Source organism: Perissodus microlepis, chromosome 3 (genome assembly GCF_051167445.1).
Source record: "Perissodus microlepis isolate ML-2025 ecotype Zambia chromosome 3, ASM5116744v1, whole genome shotgun sequence".
In the NCBI taxonomy this organism is placed as follows: Eukaryota; Metazoa; Chordata; class Actinopteri; order Cichliformes; family Cichlidae; genus Perissodus; species Perissodus microlepis.
The window spans coordinates 12,558,904-12,572,484 of NC_140463.1; positions in this window are offsets into that span (position 1 = coordinate 12,558,904).

Below are 13,581 nucleotides of genomic sequence, written 5' to 3' on the forward strand. Positions count from 1 at the left end.
TTATTCCAGAGTCTGGGTGCCACGGATGCAAAGGCCCGGTCGCCTCTCGACTTCATTCGAGTCCTAGGTTGTGCTAGGAGCCTATGGTTGGACGATCTAAGTGCCCTGTTGGGATTGTATGAATGGAGTAAATCAGAAAGATAACTGGGCGCTAAATTATTCAAAATATTAAAAGTGAACAAAAGAATTTTAAAATCTATACGATATTTAACAGGGAGCCAATGTAATTTGGCTAAAATTGGAGTTATGTGTTCATGAATTCTCGTACCTGTTAAAAGACGCGCAGCTGCATTTTGAATTAACTGGAGCCGGCAAAGAGAGGAGTGTTGGAGGCCTGAGTAGAGGGAGTTACAGTAGTCCAATCTGGATGTAATAAATGCGTGAATAAGCTTTTCAAGGTCCTTTAAAGGAAGGAACGGCTTTGCTTTGGAAATCTGACGCAACTGGTAAAAGCTGTTTTTTTACCACAGTGGACACCTGTTTCTCGAGTTTAAAAGAGCCATCCAGGAACACTCCGAGGTTTCTTACAGTGGACGAAAGATGGCTAGCGAGAGGGCCTAGGGCATCAGCTAACTGGTCTAGCGGAGTGTGACTACCAAAGACTATGATTTCGGTCTTATTCTCATTCAATGTAAGAAAATTATGTGATAACCAAATTTTAACTTCATGCAAACAGTTGAACAGAGGTTGCAAAGAAGCAGTCACATCGGATTTCAAAGGTAAATAAATCTGGATATCATCGGCATAACAGTGAAAGGAGATGTTGTATTTACTAAAAATTAATCCCAAGGGCAACATGTACAAAGAGAAAAGAGCAGGACCGAGCACGGACCCTTGAGGCACACCACAATAAATAGGGACAGAAGCCGAGGAGTGTTGCCCCATAGCAACAGAGAACGACCTCTCTGAGAGATAGGATTTAAACCAAGATAAAACCGTACCTTTGAGACCAACAACATGTTCCAGTCTTGATAGAAGAATGTTGTGGTTAACCGTGTCAAAAACAGCAGACAAGTCAAGTAAAACTAAGACCACAGAATATCCAGAATCAACAGTTAAAAGAAGATCATTAAAAACTCTAAGTAAGGCTGTCTCTGTGCTGTGGCGAGGTTTAAAACCAGACTGAAACTTTTCATTAATACCATTTGCATCTAAAAAGGCCTGTAGTTGTTTTAGAACTACCTTTTCCAATATTTTGGAAATAAAAGGCAGTTTAGAGATCGGCCTGTAGTTGGTGAGACCAATTAGGTCAAGATTTTTCTTTTTCATAATAGGTTGCACAACAGCATGCTTAAAGACAGACGGTACACAACCTGATGACAATGATGCATTCAGCAGAGATAAGATACAAGGACCAATAACATGTAAAGCTTCCTTAAAGAAACGAGAAGGAAGAATATCATGCGGGGAACCAGAGATTTTGAGATGATCAATTATATCTTTTAAAGCAGAATAAGACACTGGCTCAAACTGTTGAAAGACAGTCAAGCATTCAGAGGCTGGAACTGGGTCTAAAACTGATGATGGATGAGATGGATGAGAAGCCCTTAGAGCTGAGATTTTATCAGAGAAATACTTTAAGAATTTATCACAAAGAGCAGGGGAAGCATCCCTATAAGTGGTAGTGCGAGGGTTTATCACAGAATTAAAAGTATTAAAAAGTGCTCGGGGGTTGTGGCTATTAGTCATAATAATGCTAGACAAAAAGGCAGATTTGGCAGCTTTAACAGACTTTTGATACTTAGATAGACAATTATGGAGGATGTCCAGAGAGACGTGGAGTTTGTCTTTCCTCCATTTTCTTTCAGCACGATGACATTCACGCCTAAGGGCGCGAGTAGTATCATTTAGCCAGGGTTGTGAGGATTTGGCACGTTTAATTCTCAGAGGTGCCACAGAGTTAAGGATGTCAGCGCATGTAGTATAAAAGAGGTTAGCAAGCTCATCCGCTGATAAAACCCCATTACAGTTAGCATCAGAGAGGGGAGAGTCAAGGAAAGCATCAATGAAGTGGGCGATTGACTGGGAGTTAATCGTGCGCGATTGCCGCACAGGACCATCACTGTTCAAGTCCACAGCGCTCGCTACAGTATTAAACAAAACCGGAAAGTGATCTGAAATCCCAGAGTCCTCTATGTCCGTGATGCAAATATCCAGACCATAAGATAGTACCAAATCAAGTATATGACCTTTAGTGTGAGTTGGTTCACTTACCCACTGGGTGAAATTGAGGGTGCTAATAAGAGCGAGGAAATCCTTAGCTAGCGAACTGTCCTCACAGCAAACATGAATGTTGAAGTCACCAACAATTAATATACAGTCATAACGTGGCACTAGGCTCCCCAGTAGATCAGCAAATTCTGGAAGAAAATCCTTAATAAGTTTCGGGGGACGATACACCACAGCGCAGAGGATGGAGGGGATGCAGTTCACTTCCAATAACTGCACCTCGACACTGCGGTACAGAACAGGTGGCAGCTGCCGACATCGAAGTTTGTTTTTAAAAACTGAAGCTAGCCCTCCACCTCTTCCAGTGGTCCGGGGTGAGCTGATAAAAGCATAGTCAGGTGGGAGCAGCTCCGAGAAGGGAAAAAGTTCGCCGGGGCGAAGCCAAGTTTCCGTCAGGAATACGAAATCCAGTCCCGACGATAGAATAAGGTCATTTAAAATAAAAGTCTTATTCGTCAGTGACCTTGTATTTAATAAGGCCATACGGAGAGTGGTCACACTGTTACTGGTAGGAGAACGCCGCAGCAGGCGAAGGTTGCCGAGATTCGCGCCTCCTCTGGAGGACTGCACCCAGCACCGACCGGGTGGAAGATCAGCTGGGAGGTCCAGGTAACCATAAGGTCCAACAGGGCGAATCCAGCGATGACAGAACAGTCTGAAGTTAGCATGGTCTCGGAGGGCAGAAATAGATGACAAAATGTTTGTAGAATAGCGATCATTTATTGCAACATAGGACTTTAAGAGGGCCTTGATACGAACACGGATGCCGCCACGTTTACCCCGTCTCCGTGAACATTTCCTTTGAGAGAAGGTAGATGGTAAGTGGCGGAGGTGATCAGGAAAGTCCTTCGAAAGCGGAGGAGGATTGTCAGATCTCCATTTAAAATCTTGTGTCTGGTAGTCCAAAGGCCAGAGATTCAAAAGAGTTTGGCGATCATAGACAAGTAACGTGGAGACATCAGAGCAGCACATATAAAGAAGGACAATAAATAACAAACAAAAACGGAGGAGACGGCTTGCCGTGAACACTGGCGCCATCTTGGATCAGTGAGTTGTTGTTACGTGCCTATTGCACAGAAATGAGGAGTGACTGGGAGAAAGGTTTACCGTGGCTTCTGTTGGCGGCACGAGAAGTGTGCCAGGAGAGTACTGGGTTTAACCCAAATGACTTGGTCTTTGGCCACAAAGTTCGGGGACCCTTGAAAGTGCTGTGTGATAAGTGGTTATCAGGTGAACCACCAGTGAACTTGATAGATTACCTTTTCGGCACAGGCTGTATGTGGCAGGCCAGTTGGCAAAACGGAACCTTGAAAAGGCTCAGCTCCGGATGAAATATTTTCATGACCGGCAGTCTGAAAAGCAGCAGTTTAGTGAAGGTGACCAGGTTTTGGCTTTGCTGCCAATTGCAGGGTCACCGTTCCAGGCAAGATTTGCTGGACCTTATACTGTGGCGCAGAAACTGTCAGAACAGAATTACCTGATTGCGACCCCAGATCGCAGGAAAAGAAATCAACTTTGCCATGTTAATTTGTTAAAACCACATCATGTTCGTCCTTTATCTGTTAGTTTGTCAGGCTCTCTCATTTCTCCTTCCACATCAAGTCCAGCATTGACTGCTTGTACAATGACGTTGACTGCTTGTGGGGGGGAGGATGTGGCAGCACCTGATGATCCTTTATTGCTTGGACGTCTGAAGAATTCAGAAACGCTTCAGAACTTGGATGTGCTGTTGGGCCATTTGCCTGCTGACAAACGTGCAGAACTGTCTGCATTAATTAAAAGGTATCCAACTTTGTTTAGAGACACACCTTCTAAAACAACTTTGATAGAGCACGATATTGATGTGGGTGATGCCAAACCAATCCGGCAGAGGTTCTACAGAGTCTCTGAGGACAAGAGGAAAATAAATGAGCAGGAAGTTCAGTACATGTTGGAAAACAACATTGCAGTGCCGTCGTCATCAACCTGGGCTTCCCCATGTTTGTTGGTTGAAAAAGCTGATAAATCACCACGTTGTTGCACAGACTTTCGTAAAGTAAATGCAGTGACCAAACCCGATTCTTATCCTTTGCCTCATATTGACGACTGTATTGACAGAGTTGGTGCGGCAGAATATGTGAGCAAGTTTGACCTGTTGAAGGGATATTGGCAGGTGCCACTGACTCCCAGAGCTCAGGAAATATGCTTTCATCACGCCATCTGGTCTTTATTCATATACAGTCATGGGTTTTGGTTTATGCAATGCTCCAGCTACATTTCAGCGACTCATGAATATGGTTGTTAATGGGCTGAAAGGCTGTGCTGTTTACCTAGATGACGTGGTGGTATATAGTAGCACCTGGGAGGATCATCTGGATTGTATTCGCACTCTGTTTGAACGACTAGTTTGGGGAAATCTGACTATCAACCTGGCGAAATGTGAATTTGCAAAAGCAACTGTGACCTATCTTGGTAAGGTTGTGGGCCAAGGTTATGTGAGGCCGGTTGATGCAAAGGTGTTGGCCATCAAAGAGTTCACTGTTCCAGTAACCAAAAAAGAACTCATGAGATTTTTGGTCTGGTCGGTTATTATCGCTGTTTTTGTCAAAACTTCTCAACAGTGGTTGCTCCTCTGACTGATTTGTTGAAGGCCAAAGTAAAGTTTATTTGGTCTGCAGCATGCCAGCAAGCTTTTCGGGATGTAAAAGTTTTACTGTGCTCTGAACCCGTGCTCTTAGCACCTCGTCTGGATCAGCCCTTCAAGCTGTATGTGGACGCAAGTCACATTGGTGTAGGTGCTGTTCTAGTCCAAGTGTGACAGCCAGTGGGCTGGCCTTGTTTTGTTTTTTCTGTTACCTGTTTCTTGTAGGTAGGTGGAGCTGTCAGTTATGGCTTTTATATCATTTCAATTGTGTTTAAGTTTCTTCCCCTTATTTTCATTAAATATATCTTACAGCCTTTAAAAGCCTGTGTGTGGTCTCCCACTTGCTTGTCACTTCCTTTGAGCCAGGTTATGACAGGGTTGAGACTAAAAACACTTGCTGGGTTGTAATGCCAAGTTTCCCATACATCCCAGAACTGTGGAGTCCACTTTGTTGTTATCAGAAGGCAACACCTGCACTTTGGTTAAGGCTAAAAAAAATATGTTTTTTTGCTTCAAGTAGAACACATTTATAGTCAAAAAAAAAAGATACCCTTTGTGTTTTTCCAAATAAGAATATCAGTTGTGACTGTGAGATCAAATAAATTATTTCTGCTAACAGATATTGTGAAGACTCTCTTAACCTCCACCTTAAATGCTAGACACGTGGTTGTATTATTAGCTTTATTAATACAGGTTTATATAAAAAAAAGGAGTAAAAACATTGTAACCAGGTCAGATTTATTGCTAACCTTAACAAAGAGGTGAAATACACTTTGCACTGACATACAAACTGTGTAAAATGTACAATAGCTATGAATATATCTACTCTAAATGCTGAATAGTAGTAAAGGGAATTCTTTCTCAAGCTAAGGATACTAAAAGTAATCATTTAAAATCCCTGACATTTACTTGACCCAACAGACATCTAGCCAATTTCTTTAAACCAACCCTTTTTTTATAAGAACAAAGACACCGTTGAAATGACAACTATATTACAGTGTGAGGATCAAACTGCAAGTCAATCAATACAGACCAAAACCAGGAGAGTTTAACATGATGTCATGGTAATGATGGCAGAGCTCGACCCATCTGGAGTCCAAAACGCTTAAGGAAAAAGTTTGTAGGAAGAGTTTACGATTCACCTGGACCAAACCACACTTGGCATGTTGATGGATATGACAAATTAAAGCCATATGGTTTGGCTATCAGTGGTTGTATGATGTATTGATAGCTATTCACGGAAGGTATTATGGTGGTTTGCAGAGCAACTAACAGCAACCCAGAAGTCATAGCTCAACACTACGTTCAGTGTGCTTCAGAGTTTGGAGTCATACCAGTGTGACTTCACACAGACTACAGCACTGAAAATGGGACGATGGCAGCAATGCATTGTGCCTTACTCTCTGCCATGTTCCTAACAAGTACCCTGTCCCCAGGTGAAAATACAGCACTTTGTCTCTTCTGGTCATAATGTGATTTTCCTCTCACCAGTCTGAATGCAATTTCATATTCTTTCATCTGTTGTTGCCATTTGTGAGCATAATCCTCATGCGATTTGCATTTGTTTGTCTCACTCAGTCCAAAAATTACATCAATAGGGAGACGTGGACGTCTACCAAAGAGTAAATAAAAGGGCGAGTATCCTGTTGAGTCACTAGTTGTGCAATTATAGGCATGCACAACTTTGTTTACATAGTCACTCCAGTTTTCTTTCTTTTGCTCATCCAGGGTCCGCAGCATTGACAGCAAGGTGCGATTAAACCTTTCCACTGGGTTCCCCTGTGGATGGTAGGGTGTAGTCTTTGAATTGGCTATTCCTGTGTACTTCTGCAGCTGTTTGAATAAATGGTTTTCTAATTCTCTGCCTTGATCATGATGTAATTTACCAGGAAAACCAAATTTCAATAAAAAGTCATTAATGATTTTATCTGCTGCTGTTTTGCCAGATTAGTTGTGTGTAGGGTATGCTTGAGCAAACTTGGTGAAGTTGTCCTGTAACACTAAAATATACTCATACCCTCCCCTGTTCTTTCGAGATGGACATAGTCTATTGAAACCATTTCAAAGGGTGCAGTAGCCGGCACGTGACACATGGGGGCCCTACGCTGAACTGTAGGTTTTTTCGGAATATTACATTTGCACACCTGTGTGATGAAAAACCAATAAAACCTACTCCTTGCCAAATTCATCACACGGTCCACCCCCAAGTGACCCATTTCGCAGTGAAGCTTTTTCTACACCAGTTCTTTGTACGATTCTGGAATCACAATCTGAGTATAAGTCACAGTCTTTCGTATCAGCAAGCCATCATCTGAAATGAACAGCTTTTTCCACTCATGTAGTAGCTGTTTCACTGTAGGAGTTTTGGTCGCTGATGTTTTGTCGAAGCTTGCACCTGTACTCTTTAAGTTAAGAACATAAGCTATGGCAGAGTCCTGCTTTTGAGCTTGCAATAGCTCCTGTGTTGTGATTCTCACATCTGGCTGAGTTTCTGTAAGTATTTTATTTACTTCTGGATTGCACATTATAGCTGATATCCAATCCAGTTGTTTTTCTTCCTGTGTTTTAATGGCATTCAGTACTGTACTTAACACTTCAGGGGAACACAGCTCAGTACATTCTGACATGTATGAGTCCATACTAGAAGGTGTTCTGGACAAAAAGTCTGCATCCACGTTACTTTTTCCGGGTCGGTATTTCAGTGTGATGTTAAAATCAGCCAGCTCGGAAACCCATCTGTGTCTTGTCGCATTCAGTTTGGCTGTGCCTAAAATATAGGTTAAAGGGTTGTTGTCACTGTATACTGTCACTGAGGGAGCATAGAACAAATAGTCTCTAAAGCGCTCAGTCACCGCCCATTTTAGTGCCAAAAACTCAAATTTCCCTGAGTGCCACCTGTAGTTCTTCTCAGCCTGTGTTAATGTTCTCGATCCATATCCAATTACTCTTAACCCTTTAAAGCCGGTCGGAGCAGGCACGCTCTGTTTTGCGTAACTATTTTTAAATCCTGGTAGCACTGCAACCACGTAAGCTAGCGCAATTATTTTTTTTGCATATGAAACCGGAGGAGTTGTACTTACATCTTATGCCATCAGCTTGTCCTAGGTCACAGTTTCCTTCCACATATAGCTTTGCAAAAACTGCATAAAAAGCACTTGGAGCAACAAAAACATAATATTCCAGAAACACGCTTTGCCGATCCGATCAGCTGTTTGTAACACTTCCTACGTCCATCAGCGTGAACTATTGCATGTCCGCCATTACTTGCCTGAAACCGGAAGTGACGTCATTTTGCGGAAATGTAGTTTTTTACCATCAGGGCCTTATGAGCCTATACTGGTGTTTTTAAAAGTTATGTTTGGCTTTATGACTTTCTGTGTCGTTTCTGGGATGCTTAGGACTCATATTGCACTGCTGGAAATAGTTTATTTTGATGCATATGCTGGTTTTTTTTGCAAATTTGCATTATAATATTTATTTTTGTTTTTCCTGCAGTATATAAAAATTGGTGTTTTTCAAAAATAAAACTATGAAGACACTTAAAATAAATTTCCTGTGGTGGGAAACCATTTTGTGCAACTTTTTTGTATTTACAGTTTTGAGGGATAAACCTCTTAAATTTCTCTAACTGTTAAAAAAACAAAAACGATTTTGAATTTTTTTGTAGTCTATTGCACTTTTTTGCAATGTATGTAATTATTATGCACTTAATGCAGACATATTATTAAAATTTGGGCTATAATGGTTGTATTGATGTATAGCAACTTGAAATGCTCCCAAAAATGGCACTACAGCATGTAAAAATATAAGCTCTGGCGGACTTGGTTCTATGGTAGGTCTTAAAGGGTTAATTTACTGTCCTGCCTGTGGTACAAAACTGCACCAAGGCCTTCTTCTGATGCATCAATGTGGAGAATGAGGGGATCCTCAAACGTAGGATAAGCCATCACGGGTGGATTAGTCAAAACATCCACCAAATAGTCTAGTGCTTTTTGGTGGCTGTCACTCCATATGATTTTTTGGGTGGGTGCAGCATGCCCCGCCTTGGCTGACCGCGCTGGTGTTTGGGTGTGGTCAACTGAGAGTAAATCATATAGGCATTTTGCATGTCTTGAAAAATCTTGTACATAGCTTCGAAAATATCCTAAAAATCCTAAAATCTTTCTCAGCTCTATAATGTTTATTGGTGGGTTGTCCTTCAAAGCTCGTACTGCTTGTACCTCTTTTTCATCCATTTTGTAACCGTCTGCTGAAATGATTTTGCCCACATAGTGGACCTCATTTTTAAACAAGTCACATTTATCAGGTCTTAGTTTTACTCCCCAAGCCTGCTGACGTTTGAGAACTGATCTCAAGTCTTCAATATGCTGCTCAAATGTTTGACTGTACACTAAAACATCATCTAAAAATGGAGTGCATATTTTGTCCCTCAAGCCCTCTAAACTTTCCTCCATACTACGTTGGAAAGCTGAAGGCGCATTGGTGAGTCCAAATGGAATTCTATTCCATTCATACAGCCCCCAGGGTGTTGTGAAGGCGGTATATTTTTTCGAGTCTTTGCCGATTTCACCTTGATAGTACGCTTTGCCTTGGTCAAGCACACTAAACCACATATTGACGCCAAGTCCATCAATGATTTCCTGTATTCGTGGATTAAGGTGTCTGTCTGGAATGGTCTTTTTATTGAGACCCCTGTACCTATAATCGACACACAGTCTCAGGCCTCCATCCCGCCCAGTGTTGCCAACTCCTCAATAAGGAAAATCGCTATTGGCTGTCCTAAAACTCGCTAGAAGTCGTTAAATGATGTCATCGCCTAATTTGCATAATTGATCATGCTAATGTAATTGTAACCTACGTTGTAGGAGAGAAAAATAACATTGTGGAAGAGACAAAGTGGGTAAAAAATGTCCTAAATGCATTTAGAATTTATTTAGAACTACAAATTAAATCTCTTTTAGCAATATTTTTTTTTTCAATGTCACAATTCCAACCTTGCTCCTTTATTCGGGCTTGGACCGGAAAAAGTAACCGAAATAGGCACTCTGGTGGAGTTACTGAGTGTGTGTGTGTGTGTGTGTGTGTTTATAAGTAGTTTTAAACCTTGTGATCCACAAAACAACATAAGAGTAAAAGAAGAACTGACTGCGTTACAGTCAGTGCGGGAACAGTGGCTTCGCTTATGCGCGATTCATTTGCAGTTTGGACGCATAGGTGTGAACATCTTCTGCCTTGATAGCAGCTGGGGAAGCACCATCCTCCGCCTGTGAGCGCTTTGGCACAGGCGACATGCCCACGGTCGCCAGATTTGTCGCTAGATTTGTCGCCAGATTTGTCGCTAGTGGCTTTTTAGAAAAAAAGTCGTTAAGGGGGTTTGAAAACTCGCTAAATATAGCGGCAAAGTCGCTAAGTTGGCAAAGTCACTTTTTCTACAACCGAAGCTATCTGAGCTTCTTTGAGATTCACAGGATAACTGTGTGTTACCCTCTCTATGTTACCTAGAAGGGTTCTAGGTGGCAAAACAATGTCAGGTTTGGTAACATTAGTGACATAGTTTGTACTTTGCGGGTATTGCCTGAGACAGAGAGCAACTGGAAGTTAGATTTCAGACCCTCATCTAAAGACAGGTTTTCATCCGGCTCAAAAAGCATTTCACTTTTTACCTACCTATCTCACTACTGGTGGTGTGGACAAGGTTCAACGGTACTTCTGCTTTGCTTGATCCTATTCTTAGTGAATTTGTGAGTAAAGACAAGCTTTCATTGGACTGAGTAGTGTCTTTTTTTATCAGTTCCTCAATAGCATTAAACCCTATCATTGGTTTCTGCATCACATCCTGACTTACTAGGATTGGAACCTGAACTTCATTCTGAGCTACAGCTTTTCCTCTCGGATCACAAAAGCTAAGGCTAACTTCTACCCAACCCTGGAAAGGGACTTCAGATCCATTTTAGGCTCTCAAGTCTAAAAGTTCATCCTTACTTAGTAAATCACTGATGGGGTGAACTTCTAAGCTAGGTAAATTGTCTGCTTTCCAGCATGCGCTCATTATTAAAACTTGGGCTCCTGTGTCCCACAGTGCCTGTGTTTTGCAGTTGTTCATTCTACACCATACTAGACACTTCTTGCCCAGTAGCTGTGCTACTTTTCTTTTTTTGGTACTCAGATTGAACACGTTTGGGGGTTTGTTCCTAATTTTAGGATTTCCTGAGTCAGTTCGTGATGCAAGGGATAAGTTATGGGCCTTGGGAATGTTGTCACTTTGGGACAAGCTGCAGTCAAAGCCCCACCCAGTTTCCCTGCTTCTGAGCTCCCCTTACTTTACAACCTTTTGCCCAGTGAGAGTCACTGCCACATTTGAAACAAAGGTCACAGTCCCTGTTTTCTTGTTGACATGCAGAGCATCACCTTTTTGGTCTCTGAGCTGACTTTCTGTACACCCTGGCTTGCCGATCACCGTCACCACTTCTATCCTGTTGGACAGTTTGCACTAGTGAAGCTACCTGTCCTGTAAGTTCCCTGATTGCTGAATTACTTTCCTCAATTTTTGCAAATAAGGAGTTAACTTTGAGGGGTTTAGCCGGTTTTGTATCAGGCTGGCTTGTGCAGGGGTCAGTAAGCGCTACCTTCTGCTCAACTACATTTAGTCCTGTTCTAAATGACCTGTGGGCTTTTGCCTTTAACACTCTCTCGCTTTCATTGTACTGGGCTGTTTGCATTTTCATTAATAAGAGTTTATCTTTATTTGAGTTGAGTTTATTTGGGCGACCGTGGCTCAGGGGGTTGGGAAGCGCATCTGTAACCGGAAGGCCGCCGGTTCGATCCCCGGGCTCTCTGTCCTGGTTGTTGTGTCCTTGGGCAAGACACTTTACCCTACCGCCTACTGGTGTTGGCCAGAGAAGCCGATGGCGCGATATGGCAGCCTCACTTCTGTCAGTCTGCCCCAGGGCAGCTGTGGCTACAACCGTAGCTTGCCTCCACCAGTGTGTGTGAATGAATAGTGGCATTGCAAAGCGCTTTGGGTGCCTTGAAAAGTGCTATATAAATCCAATCCATTATTATTATCACTACAGTTTTCATCCTGTAGATATACTCTCATTTCTGCTCTGACATTGTCATTTAGGAGACCCGTTCTAATGGACTGAAAACATTGACTTTGAACATGTTATTTGTTGTACTTTAGGCTGGAATGGGCACGCTCAGATGCAAAACGAATTTTTTGACGCAAATCCAGCACTCTAATCAAGAACTCAAGTGGCGTTTCATTTGCCCCCTGTGTAACTTTGGTTAATTGCTGATACAGTACTGTTGCATCCGTTTTTGCATAATGGGTTTTTAGAACTTGTCTCAGTCTGGTCAATGTGAGATCTTCTTTCCCTTCCAAATAGCTCCTTAGTTTTAACCCAGGACTGATGGCACGTATGACAGCCTCCATGATCTCAGCTTCAGAGTAGCCCGTTTTTAAGCCGCTGTCCATCTGGTGCTCTAAGCCAGCGGTCCCCAACCTTTTTTGCGCCGGTTTATGCCCGACAATATTTTCACGGACCGGCCTTTAAGGTGTCGCGGATAAATACAACAAAATAAAACTAGTACCGGTACCGAAAAAAATAAGATTTATTCATAACACACATGAAAAGACCCAGGAAAACCGAGTTAACGATAAAAACGATAACAAAATAACGCTGAAAACCGATAAAAACCCTGAAAACCATACATTTCACACCTGATCCTCAACTCTCGCGGCCCGGTACCAAACGACTCACGGACCGGTACCGGTCCGAGGCCCGGGGGTTGGGGACCGCTGCTCTAAGCTACTGAAACTCAGCGTGTCTTTAGCTGATGACTCACCCACATGTCCACTTATCCTGAAGTCTTTTCTGAATCCACCTGATGAAACATTACAGCAGTTGCTGCTAATGCAGTCTCTCCCCCTGCGCTGTGTGTCGCCGTCCAGCGACGTCCACCTGCCGTTTCGCTGATGTCCCTTGAGCCACCTGATGCTCCAGCGATGTCATCGGGCCTGTCTGCCACTCCGGAGGTGCCCGCGCCGCTGCAAGTTGCCCTTCGTGCACAGCCTCCGCCGTCATCCCCGCTCTGTCTGAAGATGAAGACCAGGCCACGACTCCCGTGTCGACAGCCGCTGACCGCGCCTCCACCAGCAAAACCAGCACATCATTTAGCTCCAGAAGCACCGACATGCCTTCATCCTCTCGTTGCAAAAAATCTTCTCGTTCAGAGAACTGGCTAATAAGCTTAATGAGACAAAGTTTGACATTGAATGACATCCACAACCCGTACACGGAGGTCGTATTGACAACAACACTAGATGTTCAGTAGATGTTGAAAAACAAACGTCACCTGTGGGTTACAAAACAACCCTTTAAACGGACCAAAAGTGGACATCCAAAAGAATGCCATATAAAAAAAAGTCACTCTGATGTAACTTTGGGGGTTCTTAAATGATGGATGCTGGTTGGCTTGATCAAAGTGCCGATCCCGGTACAAAAGAGCATATGTTTGAATTAGATCAGGTCTGCTCCACTCTACACCGCTGATATTGTTTCTTGGAGCTTGACATGGCAGAGTTACATTTTCTCCAGACTTAGCTGATGACTTTCTTGTCTGAAAGAGGAAACGACACAGAGCAGAGAGATTTAAGGATCAAAGTACAAATGTTCTCTTCTACAGCAGCCAATCAGAGTGAGAGCACTGCCTGCAGATGGCTTTCC